This window comes from Styela clava, chromosome 10 (genome assembly GCF_964204865.1).
Source record: "Styela clava chromosome 10, kaStyClav1.hap1.2, whole genome shotgun sequence".
NCBI lineage: Eukaryota > Metazoa > Chordata > Ascidiacea > Stolidobranchia > Styelidae > Styela > Styela clava.
Genome location: NC_135259.1, coordinates 8,689,695 through 8,705,682, shown reverse-complemented (window position 1 = coordinate 8,705,682; position 15,988 = coordinate 8,689,695).

The window sequence follows — 15,988 nt, the reverse complement described above, 5'->3', positions numbered from 1 at the left end:
GAGTAGCCTTTCCATAGTTTTTTTCAGTTATTATTAGTTCAGTTATTCTAAGGAGGTGTTGAAAAGTATAAGTAAGATATTAAACACTTGTATATCCTTACCATAAGAAGCAATTTTGGTTGAGCACTAGCTCATAAGACGTTGTTAAATAGGTACTCCAAGGTAACTTCAAGGAAGGCTAGACCTGAATAATAAATGTCACAAACAACGATATTTTCTGGCTTGCATGAAATGTTTATAATTAGTCTAATTTAATGACTGTTCTTGACTATTCAGCAGACTTATACTACTTATAGACCACAGCATATTTGGAAATAGAAATTAATGGCCGTTTCTGTAATGCACGGTTGTGTGAAAGAGAAGAAAATAATCAATTTTACTAATGTCGGTTGGTCTAAATCTAAATTCATATAGTCGACAAGAACCTGGGAAGCAATGATAAGTTATGCCGGAGTGGAAAGAAAGTAGCATTGGAAACGATTGAGAGGTGAGAAATCAAGTTGTAGACAGACAGTTGATGTTTTAAAATATAGTCTATAGTCCATACTCATACTGTCATAGGGCATTTCAGACTGTGATATATCAAAAGTTAGTGTAGATATAGTCTAGTAATGGTATGCAAACACTGCTGGACTGTAGTACATGCAATGAGCATATATACGCTCATTGAGTACATCAGATAAAATGCATTATGTATTCAAGGTATTAGTTAGTATTTAGTGGTATTTTTACACTCATGCTGTTCCAAATATGATTTTCTTCCTCATTTTAGATACTGTATTACAAAAGAAAACGGCAATGTTCCACCAATCCGACCTAACGCAGGCTCTAATCCCTGCTGCTATCAGTGCTATAAAATGGATTAAACAAGAAGTTTTGAAGCGTAAAGGTATATGAGAATCATAATAGTTGCAAACAGCTTAGATGTGCCCATCAAACTCATGTTGGAGACTTCAGTTGAAGTTTTCAATTCATTTTTTTCTCAACTATGAAGATCTTTTGAGGTTAACGAGGCATTAATAAATAAAGCTGAGGAACTTGTTTGTTCACTGTATGAAGAGGATATGAAGAATGTAAATGATACCAGGGCACGTCTATTTAACACTGGCAAACATAAGAATTATAGCCTACTCCCCCACCCAACAATGATTCACTGAAGAAGCATGTGGCCCTCAAATCAGTTCTTGAGTTGGCAAACTGCAAGTGTAAGAAAAATAGTCAAAATAATTTATGCAAGTGTGCCAAAATCAACTTAAATTGTACAGATTTTTGTTTTTGTATTGACTGCAAAATCACAGTACACTTATAGAGGAAAAGTCGATTTTCGAGATAGTGGATTTCGAAAACAATTCAGAAGAAAGTGAATTAGATATTGCAGTTGATTTAATAAGTATCATTTATTTGTTTGTTTTTTCCGGACATTTGTTAGTGTCGTAGTCCTGTTTCTAGAAATAATATTGCCTTTGTTCAAATACATAACCACATAATTTAAAAAAAGACTAATTGTAATATTTCTGTTCACTATGTTATGTACATATTGTACATTCATTTAATTTTCTTGACTTTTCCGGTAAATTTCTAAGTGAGAAATAACTGATTTATTTGTGTTTTCGTGCTCACGATGTTAATTTGTGACTTCATTGCTTAAAAATAAATACGTTTGATAGCTTCTATAAAATGGATGTAGCTTTTTATGCTGTTCTTGTTGTAAACTGCTTGTGGTTATTACATAAAATTTATTCGCTAATGTGAATCAGCGTTGTTGGTGTCGCTGCTTTCGAGGTCACTCGCGACTCCTGTCACACAATTGAAGTATTTTTTTGTTGTTGGTTACATGTATGCCATATTTTTCGTAATCTACCTAACAAATAATGATTGACTTAGGAAGTCCGATTTTGGTCAGGCAAAACATTACAGGAATACATTTGTGTTAGTGTGCTGTAGGGCTCTCAAATTGCATAGTTCTTATGTATGTGTTGTAAACTTATGGTTATTGAATTTCCGAGAACCTCTTATATTCAATTTCGCATCAGGATTGTGGAACAAGCTGTAATGCGTTCAGTATGTTCATTTTCACACAAAACTGAAGAATTTATTTAGTTACCAGATGTGCGCTACGAAACTCATTTTCTGGGCTAATATTGACTAAACAGGGCTATGGAAAGGCTGCCCAACTCAACGCAAGGTCGAGCAGTAATAACTAATATTCATCCGCTCGCTAACAGCTGATTCGATTCAATTGTTACGTCATGCAGAAGTCATTGTTCATTGCCGAAAATGTAGAGAATATAGGACAGATCGTAGCACATATTTCTTGTAGTAAAACGTCTTTTCCGTAAAACGTGCAACTTTTGGAAGTGGGAACAAGGCAATATTTGTTACTAAATTTTTAAGGAACATTTTAAAATCATTTTCAGGTAGTTACCTGATGTGCGCTACGAAACTCACTTTCTATGCGTTTTTCAGGGCCTCGGCTCGCGGCCTAAGTTCTGAATTTCCAGTAGCAAGAATTTTGCAGAACCCAAACGTACAGCCGGTCATGACACTGACTAAAATCCGTGTTCCCACGGATAAAAAATAATACAGCAAAATTTTAGACGAAATATCAAATTTCATAGAATTCACGCAAAATTTTGAAATAAATAAAAGTAATAGCCTTCTAGCGAAAAAATTAATCTTTAACCACTGAAAGTTTCAAAGCAATTGGTCCAGTATTCGAAGAGAAAAGCGACTTTTTAAAAACGTGTCAAAGAACAACAACAACAACATAACATTGAAACGATCGTTATGTCCACTACGTGTCCAACAAGCAATATATCCTACAAATTCTTGATACAAACAACACTCTGCACATGAGGTTGATTTATCTGGAAATGATATTTTATGACCTTGAATTGCACTAGCTAGAATATATGTCAAAATATTATTTACCTACAGGCTACACAGAACGACCTTGACATTCAGATATACAGCGGCCATGTCAATGATTCGGTCATTGTCATTATCAGCCTTAGACCAAGTCGCGAAATACACTATAAGCTATAGATTGGAACATATACTCATTACATACAATGACGTATTTAAAATAGATACACAAAATGACTATGATGAACGACGTCCATGTTTTATGTAATTGAGGCATTTGTAACAAAGGTATGTCAGGTGAATTCAAAGCATTAAAGAAACGCTTAACATGATAAAATGCGCGAAAATGATAACTTCAGAAGAACGATGACTTCATTATCATGCATCGACGGGGCGACGCCGATTTTGCCCCGGTTGCTCATTGTATATCGTATTCTCTCTTTTATCTTCCACTCGCCGCGTTTGTCTCGTTTGTTTTCTGTTTCTTTTACTAAATCATCGGGGCCGATCGGGGCTAGCCCCGAAATTATGACGACACAATGCCGACGTTTCTTACAACAACGTGTTGACATATTCACGCATTCCTTCTCGTTCGTTGGTTGCTTGAAGAATTGATAGTTTCCTCGCCTTCGTTTTTGTCGCTTGTTTCGCTATTTGATTCAGTTAGACCCCTTTAGTCCATTTGCTTTCGATTTTCCACATTCCTTTTGAGCTCCTCACTTCTTTCCGGCTTCGCATTTCCTAGCCTTAGACCTCATAATGAATAAGGTTGATGCACTCCGCACTCCGTTTTCGCAGCTGCAGCTGGAACAAAAATTAGAGGTACAACGTCTTGGGCCTTATCAACCAAAAAATTGTTCACTGGAACAATCCCATGACGGAGGAAAGCGTCGGCGTACATTCTGCGCAGAAACTTGGTATAAAAAACACGAATGGTTGTGTTACAGCGAGGACAAAAATGCACTTTTTTGTTTTTATTGCCTACTTTTTGCTACCGCCCTTGACTCACGTTGGTGTAAATTTGGTTTTAGAGATCTTAAACATCTTTCCGAGCGTGCCAGGGATCATCAATCTTCTATGGAGCATCTGTACAATGCAGTAAAATACCGAACATTCGGAAATGTTCCGCCATGTTCTCGGTCGATTGATAGATGTTTTGAAGTTCATTGGTTGTCACGAGCTGTCCCTCCGTGGGCACGATGAACGGGCTGGCTCTTCTAATAGAGGGGTATTTTTGGATATGGTGGAATACACCGCATTCCTAGATACAGTATTGAGAGATCATCTTGATGCCGCAACTGTTTCGAAAGGGACATCTAAGGATATCCAACAAAATGATTTGCTCGACTCAATGTATAAAATTTATTTACAACATTTGGCTCTGGAAACTGAGAATTGCCAGTTCCTTTCGATTCAGTCTGACGAGACAACTGACATCACGTGCGTTTCCCAACAGGCTGTGATATTTCGGTTTGTGAAAGATGGTAAACCTACCGAGAGATTTCACAGCTTTGTACCAATCGTTGATCGCACGGCTTGCGGGATATCGGCTGTACTGAAAGAAGTGTTACAGCCTTACAACGCGAAGTCAAAATTGATAGCTCAAACTTATGACGGCGCGGCAGTCATGAGTGGGTCGAAACATGGTGTTCAAGTTTATATAAAAGAAGATTTTCCTCATGCGCATTTTTTACATTGTTATGCACACCAATTTAACCTCGTTATTAAAAATATGTGTCTTGATACCCCTCTCGTCCGTATATTTTTTGCAAATGTTTCGGGGTTTTCTTCATTTTTTTTCCGTTTCGCCGAAGCGCTCTGACCTCCTTCGCCAGATATGTAGCCGCCGTCTCCCAGCTTGTGCACCAACACGTTGGAACTTCCAATCACGCGTGGTGCAGGGCGTGTCCGAAATTAGGTCTGAGCTCATTGAGTGTTTCAATGGCATTCAGAGCTCTCCGGTTTGGGACGAACGCTCTGTGGGGGAAGCGGCAGGTCTAAAGCGTCTGCTAGAAGATGGTGAGTTTTCATTTTTTCTCGCTTTTTCTCCACAATATTCTATCACGTGGATGTATTATACGGCGCATTGCAGTCAAGGCTAATGGATGGAGCGTCTGTGCAGTCGTGTATTTCAGACTTCTGCGATGCTGTATCTCGTATCCGGGAAACAATAAAATACGACGACACATGGAGTGCTTCTTTACGCCGCGGGCAAACAACGCAGCGTTTGATTTTGTCTGCAAAGGAATGCTGTGACATTCTGGTGAATCAAATAGGCGATCGTCTGCGCACTGAACACCTTGCCGCGTTCTCTTTGATGAACCCCAAAAATTTTTTTAAATTTGCACGTCAATTTCCCATCCATTTGTTCGCTACTGTCTCCAAATTTTACCCCATGATAAACGTGGGTAAATTGGAAAATGAATTGCGATGTATATACACCAATCAAACTTTTTTGAACATCACATCAACTTGCGCGCTCTATGGGTTCCTCATAGATAACACTCTAGTAACTACCTTTGCGGCGTCTGCAAAATTTCTGGACATCATTTTGACGACGCCTATTTCTTCCGCCGACGCAGAGCGAACATTCAGCACGCTGAAGCGTATTAAAACGTATCTCAGAAACACAATGAAGCAAGATAGAATAAATTCCTTGGCTGTTTTATCCATTCACAGAGACGTTATTTCTGGGATGCATGACTTTAATCAGCGCGTTATTGAGCATTTTGCTTCCAAGAAACCGCGGCGTGTTGCATATATGTTCAAGCAGTAGAAGTCTAGCAGCATATATATCTATGAGTGAGCGACACATGTCCTTATCTTTGCATTAACTTTCCTTTTTTCATAGTAACGTTTTAAACCTTATTTTAGGTTTTGTCTGCTTTCCCGAAGTTTCTGTTAATATGTCATTGTATTTATCTGGGTAAATATTGCCTTTCCTTTTGAAAGAGGTTTCAAAATAAACTATGTCTATATTTATTAATCCCTTGACTTCGACCGGTTTTAAAGACACTTTCTTATCGTTAAAAATTGTCGCTTTTGCCGATTGGTTGTTACCGATGGAATGGTTTTTATACTCATAAAATGATGAGAGAACTTACAGCGCTCATCCTGTCCCCGTAAATGGGGGTGACTTGGTCCCGCAGTAGCTTGCCCCGGTTGTCAAAATGACCACGCGCCGCCACTGCGTATAGTACGTTTCCAAGCTTGCAGGATGGTTGGTCTTCCCATCGATTTAGGTGGAATTATATAGGTACAGCGACGGTTGGATTTTTTGTTTTACTAGTATAGGGTGGGATTTGTTTGGGTGAAAATGTTAATAGACTACCCAACGGGTGGAAGAAATAGAAACCTTTGTGAACCAAATATTTTGGTGGGAATTCCCACTTTTTTATTGGGAGTGTAGAAGAATTGGTTCTATATTAATTTATTTAATAAGAAATTATGCATAACATACCCGACGTACTAAAAAACATAAATATTAGGATATTCAAAAAAGTTGTTCTCAAATTTGACTCAGAGAACTGAAAAGCTTCACCTGGCACAAATAATTAACTTATTATGATTTTGATTTTATGCATTCAACGTCACAATAACTTCTAATACACAACAATAAATTTTCAAATTTTTTTTTTCATTAGACGATGTGGAGTTATCGTACAACGAAACATACTAAACTCAAACATCTGTTTTACTGTCTGGATAAAACAACAATTTATTGCTATATTTTCAACTATGTGAATTCTAGATTATTTAATCCCTTTTCTCCGACGATTAAGTTAGTTTTATCAAAAACAGAACGTAGAATAATACATACCATACAGAAGTTGTTTTTATTGCTACCTAATACATTTTAGTAACATAATATTCAACTCATGATATATTTATTGGCTATACATGTATCATTGCAATTTGCAAGTAGAATTCAATTTTCGACTCTTGCCTGCAAAATTTGTGATCTATGAACTAGAACTAAACTAAAGATATATGGCACTGCAAAATAATATCACTCCATTCAAATTATTAATTAATATTAATTCCACTGACTAATTAGCAATAACTTTTCCATCATTCCACCACTGAGGCCTATAGAACAATCTGTTGACTAACATTGACGAAACAGTGAACCCATGCGTTGCGACCAATGAATGGTCTACCATTGTGTATACTCATGTCATAAAGTCATAAACACATGTTTACAATATATAGTTAATGTTTAAACCGTAGTCGCAGTTTGAGTCACGCACCAAGTCTATTTAGTAACTTCAATTCTATCATAATATTTTTTATCGTTGTCAATTAATATATGCTGAAATGTAGTGCAAAAATTGCCCCCACTGATACTTTATTACTAAAGAAAAACTTCGATAGAGCTCTATCTTTCCAGTCAATTTTAGTTGAAGAAATTTGATCATCTAACGAAGGCTTGTCTTTAGTCATCAGTCACAAAACTTCTGTCATATATTTTGTTCGTCGTATCATTATTATTTGTCAATATATTACTTATGTGTGTGGGCTGAATACAATCTATTTTCAATTATTGAAATTGCAGTATATAGTAGGTTTTATTTCGGTATAGGGATATTGTTCGTTAGATGGTGCTATGACTTCACTAACAAACGCAGACGGCAACTTCGAACACAGACTGAAAAACTGTTGTGAACAGATCATTCCATAGATTACGCAAATCGGACCGTTTTATCTTCCAAACGATGTTAATGCGACACATCCTGTACAAATGTATGGATATTAAATTAATGACTGCCAACTATGCGACAGAAAAACTGCTTGGAAATTTTTTTGAACATAATAGTTGATTTCGATATTGAAGTATAGGACCCTTTTTCGTAGGCGACGAGTATTTGTATTCGAATTGGTTTTCCAATGATGCTGCAATAGATAGAGATGATTGTTTTGCTGATTAGATGATTTGAAAAAATAAAGTAGATGTGTTATTGACGTTTGCCAAGCGATAGGTGGTATAAATTAGAGGTGTACCGATACCACTTCTGTCGCCAATGCCGATACCGATACCAGCTAAAAACGCCGATACCGGTACCGATACGCCGATACTACAAAAATGTCGATATTACCGATATTTCGATACTATGTAATTATTACTTAATTAGTTGTGCTGTGTAGGGCAGAAGGGTTAAAACAATGGTCTTTGAGCGTTGTTCATAGTACACATTATTTCAGATCGAGAAAAGAGATATATCACATAATAGGAAATTGATGTTTGGTATCCAGATGCTGATTAAGATGCATTGTACAGTGACGCTAGTAATCTCGGTGTTCAATTAGAAAACTCATAAGCCGGGATGTCCAATTCAAAGTTAATGTTAATATCGCGACCTTCAAATATCGTTAATCGTGTTTAAAAGAATATCGAATATTGCCCACACATTCTATTAAACGCATATTACAAATATTTTATTTTGTGGTTGATCATAATCGTCGCCGCAATAAATCAAAGCCAACATGAAAGAATATCAATCAGCACCGACAAAAAGAAGGCCTACCTATAACTGTCGAGGATGTTTTTTACTTTACTATTTTATAATATTTTACAATTGCTATCATATATTTTGAGAAAGTCTATGCTAGGGCTCTATAGGCGGTCATGTCAATATATCTATAAAGAAATTGTGTAGTTACACAAAATCAAAATTAATACCTGCGTAGAGGGATAATTGTGTCGGAATTTAGGTGACACTAAATGACACTCAAACTTGACGACTAACAGTCAGAATTTATCATCTCTATTATAAATGCGCCTAATATCAATGTTATTTCCTTCGTAGCTTGCTTTGTCGATAAACACATTTGAAAAACCAGTAATAATATGAAATTGGTAATCCTGGTAAAAAAAAATCCTGGTAATTTTGAATTGCTTTGAAGCGGATTGATCTGCTCAGGTGCGTATCTTCTGATCCGGTTTGGCACACGAAACACTTACTTGTAATATATGTGTTAATAATAAGACACAAATTCAGAAATTTGGGCGTTAATGCTTGAGAAAAAAAAAGTACTGGTTATATACGCGAATTGTTGAATTCGGGCGTTGAAGCTTAAAAATATATATTTACACGAACGTGATCTCGGGCGTTAAACTCGAAGAGTTGGAGTTGAGCTAGTGCTGTCTGATCGTAAGAGGTCCAGATACCTCGTTATGTGTCAACATTCTACTACGTTCTGGCTTTCTCGACTGCTTATTAAATTGACACAGCCTGAGACTAAAGTTTGGTTGTGCGCTTGATTCCTGTAATGATGATGCATTTTCAATTGACTTGATTATTGATAAATTGCTTTCCCATTTTAATTGACGAAACTCCAGTTGTTGAATTGAAGCTGATTTCGAATCGATTCGAATAACAGTAATATTGAAATATACACTCAACCCTCAATACAGGTATACGGTCGAATCCAAACGTAAGAATTACAAGAACATAAAAACACTATATTTTGAACTCCCGAATAAAGGCCGGAAACACACGTCATCCAATTCGCCAACACAAAGAACGCTTTGCACACTAAGCTTACTGTAGCTGTCTCGATAAATCATAATCAGGGAAATACCTAAAACGACCTATTTCATTGAATTCAACATACTATTAATATGAAATGAGTAAATAACATTAAAATTCATAGTTACAACCCACAATCGCTACAGAGTCATCAGAACGTATTACACAGTTTGTGCTCTATATACCCCGTAGTTCGTTCTACGTTGCGACTGGTGCTATTCTTATGCATACATTTTAATTTCAATATTTTAAGTTACGAGCTAAAAATATTGTTTTTATGTTTTTTGAGTCATAACAAAAATTCGGTTACTTGAAAATACAGTGATTCGCTCTTTATCAAAACAGAACGAATATTGAATAGGAGTTGGATATCGGATTATCTGATTGCTTTATTGGTAAAACCACGTCAGTTTGAACAAAAAGAAATTTTATTTCCGAAAGTCTGTAAATACAATCATATACTGATTTCGCCATTTATGATTTTTCAACTTAACTTCAGATTGGTGCTTATAAAATATTGAATCAGTTTACAGGATATAAGACTGCGTATAATTATTTGATCATGTATTTGCCACCATCGAATGAATTATTTCGAACGCAATGAAGTAGAATTAAGCATAAGTTTTTTTTTTCATTGAATGAATATAAGGGTGTAATCTGTTGCATTTTATGTTTTTACTATTTCAATAAAGCATCAGTGAGTTCTTGCATGTTTCTACAATAAATTTAAAATTAATTATCACAAGCTGTTGCTAACTTCAGTTTTCTACGTCGGATATTTTTCTCCTTCTATTTCGGAAATGAAAAAGAGTAAGTACTGTTTTTAAATGCTTATCAGGTAATCCTATCAAGTGTTCAATTTAACTGCTACGCTAACGTTTGTTCTTTCCTACTTGCTTATTTTATGCAAACAATTGTAAAAAATTGAGTACGCTGATTTAAATTAGGGTAAGAGTGTCAAGGCTTGATTGGTCGCGGTTTCGATTAATTTAAATCCCTCACTCTCTACCAGCTTACAAATTGTAGATAGATGATATATCGGTGATGTCAATATTAAATAATATGAGATTCCAGACGTCTTACTGTGAGTATAAGAAAAATATAATAAAAATTTGTTTGATAATAAAATTACAAGAAATCAGCATCATGTGACTTAGTCCGGCAGAATCGGGCCTTTACATTGTTTTGGGACATAAAGTTTTTTTTATTGTTTAGATATATTGTCGATGACATAAATAATGATACCCAGGTGGGTGTGGAGTATATAATGTTGAGCAATTTTTTTTAAATGGATTTCAAGTATTTGTACTAAGATGACGCACAACCTGAATCCTAACCTGGTACACATGCAATGTTCAGGTTGTGCGCCATCTTGGTACGAATACTTCAGGAGCACCTTTTCGTTAAAAACAATTATTTCATAACTACATGGGTTAGTTTTGAATACATAGTAACGTTGCATCTTCTTACAATGTCAGAAATTCAATTTTAATAGAAAAAATGGTAGTTTATTTCACTAATATAAGCCAAGATCCATCGACGGCATCTAGCCACTTTCTTTTGCGCTCGTCAAACTACATTTGTGTTGCTGCGGGCATTTCGTTTTCCTGCTTAAAGCTTAGGGACTTGGGAAATATTTTATTAGTTGAAATGGATTGGAATATTCGACCTCGTCTTTCACTCCGAACAAGGCCATGTAAAAACTTCCACTGGTATCTAACGATGTGTAACGTGTTTTATTTTGGAAGAACCGGAACCTTTCAGGTGCAGCATTGACTTTGGCCAAATTAATATATCCTTGTGGAGATAGAAGGTATGCGTATGCGAAACCGAGATGTGCACCTGTTATGCCAACATAGTTGAGTCAAACATTTTGATCACTAGTACATCACACACATTTTCCTGCGTGCTTCGGTTGTACGTAGTAACGCGCACATTTTTGCGAACATGCATCAAACTCCACTTGTTTATTGAGCTATAGGTTTTTGACGAGCTTTTGTGTATGATTTCATTTCATAGAATTTGTATGCTGTTTTAAAGAATACTAGTTTCAGCTTTTTTATTCATTCAAACCGCGTGTTGGAAGTAAGTTATGAATACTGCGTGTTGGTTTTCAAATGGTTTATTTATATCCATCACTTGACATCCTTAAATCGGCGATGCCAGTAAATCTTTAATACAAAAAAATCAGTATCATCTGCAATAAAAACAGCAGTACCTACTCAAATGACAGCTGGGGGATGGATACTCATATTATCTGCTCCATCGCTCACCTCTTACTAGTTTACATTGAGTGCCAATTGGTATCTAAGATCAGCCAGAGACAAAAAGTTTCGGACTGCGTTTGGCGTGACGAAATGTTTTAAAATATGTAGTCCACAATAAGATTATTTGATGCATATTACTGAAAGTCACGCCTTATATGTCATTTCTCATTGCACTATTTTTTTTACTGATATTCAATAATATGACGCTCATCTGACATAGTTTTTCAAGTGTGTAGATAGGTATAATCTTTTCCACGCTGTTCAGATGGGAATGCGCGAATATATCTGAGAATCGCTAACATTGGTTTGCAATGCGATGAAATCCCATCTTGACATTTCTGCCTCTCGCAATTGCTGCGTATATTTATTGGGGAAGTTCTGTGGCGTGGTTATTAAATGAAGAACACATGGGAGTATTTTTTCCACTTCTCTACTACTCTCAAACCTTGACATTTTGTCAAACCTTTTTTCCATTCAACCTATTTTTTGAAACATCCCCAACAACCACAATTAATTCTGTAATCAAACTTCCGAAACAAACAGATAAAATCATCAACAGATGCATATCACCAAGTCCTAAGTAGATATTGCTAAGTTGATCTTTATTTTACCATTTTCATGTAATGCTTTTTGGTAAACCTGTTATCTATCGTAAATACAGCGCATTTGGCTATGTTGTAGTGTAACTTTTTTGGCCTCACATTTTTGATATTTGTATTCAGATCTCTTGGCCTTGGGGGCTCTGTCAAACAAAGTTACATATAAAATATTGGTTGTCAATTGCAAAACACGATCATGTTGTTGGAATAACTCGGCATTTTTACCACCCGTATATATATCATTCATCGTCGAGAATAATAATGAAATCATAAAATCTAAAACCCGTTTTCGTGAATTTTTTGTTGTAGCTGAATTCGAGGGACAGCATGACAACAGGCAAGAGAAGCACGGTGGCCTCTCATAGTTTTTGACAGGGTTTCCTAAAAGGGGACCCCGGCCTCCTTGGAGGCCACTGATCGGTTATCTGGGAGCACGAACAAACAGCTGGAAATGCGAATATATAATAACAATGTATTTTTATAGAAGAGAAGAAGCAAAAGTGTTGAAAGTTTTTGGTAGTTTGAAAAGCATTGGCATGGAACATAAGAATGAACTACATTCTTTCCCAGGGATATACTATAAAATGTAGCAATTTTCTCATTCTTGTTCACGAGATATCATTATCTTTCACTGCATCGTCGTGATCATCCCGCTGCATAAGAATCCTTTCTTTGCTAACAAATAATTGACTGTTCTCCACCGGGTGAATATCCACTTGAACCACTGCCGACTGCATTAGCAGGCTTGTATTGTTAATTGCAACAAAAGCGGGTATTTTGAAATAGTACTCGTTAGTTTACGCGTATTTCAACAGTATTTCCATATATATGGGTCGCGACCCAAAGCTGGGTTCAAAGAATGCCTACAAGTTATTGATTTTTATTTCCTAGTAAATTTGGTGCTTTCGTAGTTTGTGTACCAAGATGGCGCACAACCAGAACATAGTATTGTAACAGGTTAGGTTTCAGGTTGTGCGCCATTATGGTGCACAGATTTGATGAAAAACACTAATACAAATATCGAGCCGTAAAAAAAGTTGCTCAAGGCTGCAAACTCCACACCCATGTAGAAATGATGGGCAATAACCCCAAGATGAATAATAACAAATAAAAAAAACTTTATGTCTGAAAACAAGGTTGGGCCCAAAAAGACCCCTTATCTGCCGGACTAACTGGATATGATGGTAATATGACCAATGGAAAACAGTTAATAATTCCGTGATCAGTAGTTTATTTTTTCATCATGCTGAAAGTGCACACTTACAAATTGTAAATTATTATTGAAAAAATAGCATTCCAGGGTGAAGGGACACAGGGGAAACCAAAAAATGGTTATCGAGCAGTGGTACTCAAAAAAGTCTAACAGAACACGAGGAAAAGTCGAACAATATATAAAATATGATAAAAAAAAAACTTAACACAACTAGGCGACCTGGTATATCCGGCAGTCGCGCGTTTCCGCAGAATGAATTGATCAAAACAAATATATTATTGAGGCACTGCAAATACGTAAATCTGTCAACATCACATGGAGAAACCAGTTGTTTATTCGCAATTTTAGGGTTCCAGTTCACTTGGCAATTTAAAGTGCTCCTATGAGCTTCATTTATCGCCGTCACGACGTTCACAGTTATGGCAGAATAAACCATGGTTGGTGGCTTAAACACTATGTTGTGCGTGCAAAGAAAAGCTTCCTATCTCTTATAGGCTGGTAAAATGGACAGAACAATATTTCAGTATATATATTGCTACACTACCAACAAAATCAAGTTGATTTTCTAATTTCGTATGGAAAGGATGGAGCGAGTGAGAATCGTGGGCCCATACAGATTCATTGGCAATTTTTCAAATAATTTCATTCAAAAATTTCATATCTTGCATATATTTGTTGTCGTAAATCTTGCGTCCAATAACTTCTTCATATTTGGAATTGCATTATACCGCGTACCCCACATACCGCCATTCATAGGGTGTTGAGCAGGATTCTTGTGATCTCTCATGATGTGAAACATTCTTCCTGATGCAACCCACTCGTCCACGGCAGCTTTTCCTTGCTTCAGTAACCAAGAGTCAATATCTATCACTGCAAACATTTTAACGGGCTCTGATGCGACTAAAAAACGCCAGGACATTTTGATTATAATATTCATTCCTGTCATATCAATAAATCTCACATCAAACTCGCACATTTTTGCCATGATTTCATCTAGGCTTGCACGTAATTTACGGATTTACGGAATTACGGAATTATTTCGAGTTACGGAAGCGAAGTTACGAATTACGTAAATTCGTAATTATTGGTGGAGCGCTTTCGCGATTCAAACGAGCTCTCTTTAGAGCAGTCAATTCCGTCGATTGTAAAAAATTAAAGTTTAATAAGTAGAAGAAGTTAGAGTTCCGGTATTCGCAGCCGTTTTTCTCTCTCTTGTTACGCAGATGGAGAAGGCATAACGCGTTGCCATTTACTAACCTATTATCAACTTGTCTAGCATGGCAAATGTACATATTAAGCGTAGATATGGGATAGAATTGTGTTGAGACCGATGAACGCCAACACACCTGGTTTCAACTTCTTCGGGTGAAATGACTAAAGAATGTAAGAGATCAACTTACCAAACATGGTCTACTTGTAAATGCCGTGATAATTAATGTCGCGCTTATCAAACAGCAATATGATGACGGAAGAGAAATTGCGTAATGAACCAACGCAACTTAGTCTTTTCGGCATCGGTAAAGCGATTGAGACGGCAGAGAAACAACAAAAAGACGGGATTTCCCATGTTTATTCTGGGCGAGATCCATTTTCTATTACAAAATCTTGATGTTCTGTTACCGGTTTTATCGTTATATATCTGTCCGGCCTTGGCCTTGTTTTCACAATGCCTCGCACTATTTCGGCCAAATATGTCTTTACCAAATGCGGCAACTTATTTTGATTTATCGTCGACTCAAATACCACCGGCACTCGACCAAACTTGTGTCAATCTTAGCCGATAGGATTGTCGACTTGAGTTAGAAAAGTAAATTAATATTTTCGTGAGTGCAAAATAAATGTCACCAAATGCATTGTTTTGCGATATAACTTTGTATTTTCGAAGAAGGCATGTCATATAAGTACGGTATTTAAATTATGCGCAAATAATTAATATTTGATCTAAATTTATCGCAAATAATGTCATAACATTTAGGCCGCGAAATGATTTAATGTAAAATGAAGCATGGTAATCGGAATATCGTCAATAACGCATGATTGCCACCAGGTATATTCATGTCAAAGATAAATAAAGCACAGCCGGTGTATAGCAAAACGATTTTTTTTTTTCAGTTTTTCATGCCGTTTAAATTTTACTATCTTTTTATTTTTCTACTCTATATATATACGATAGTGTACTCTTCATATCATGCCCTGATGAAGTTTTTCTGAATAGAAATTCGAAACGTCGGCAAATTATATCGTTTTGCTATACACCGGTTGTGCTTTATTTATCTTTGACATATCGTCAATAAGTCGGCATCAGTAATTATTATAACATGCTAACTAGGTAGTAAAGTCGGATAATGTAAAAAAAAACGGTACAATAACAAGTCTTCGTCGCGAGGCAAGCGCAAGTATAATCAAACGAGAGAATACGCTCGTCGTTGATTTATAAATTAGAAACCCGGAATTTTTATTTAATACGAAACTCGTATTAATACGTTGATACGATTTAAAAAAAGTCAACTATCG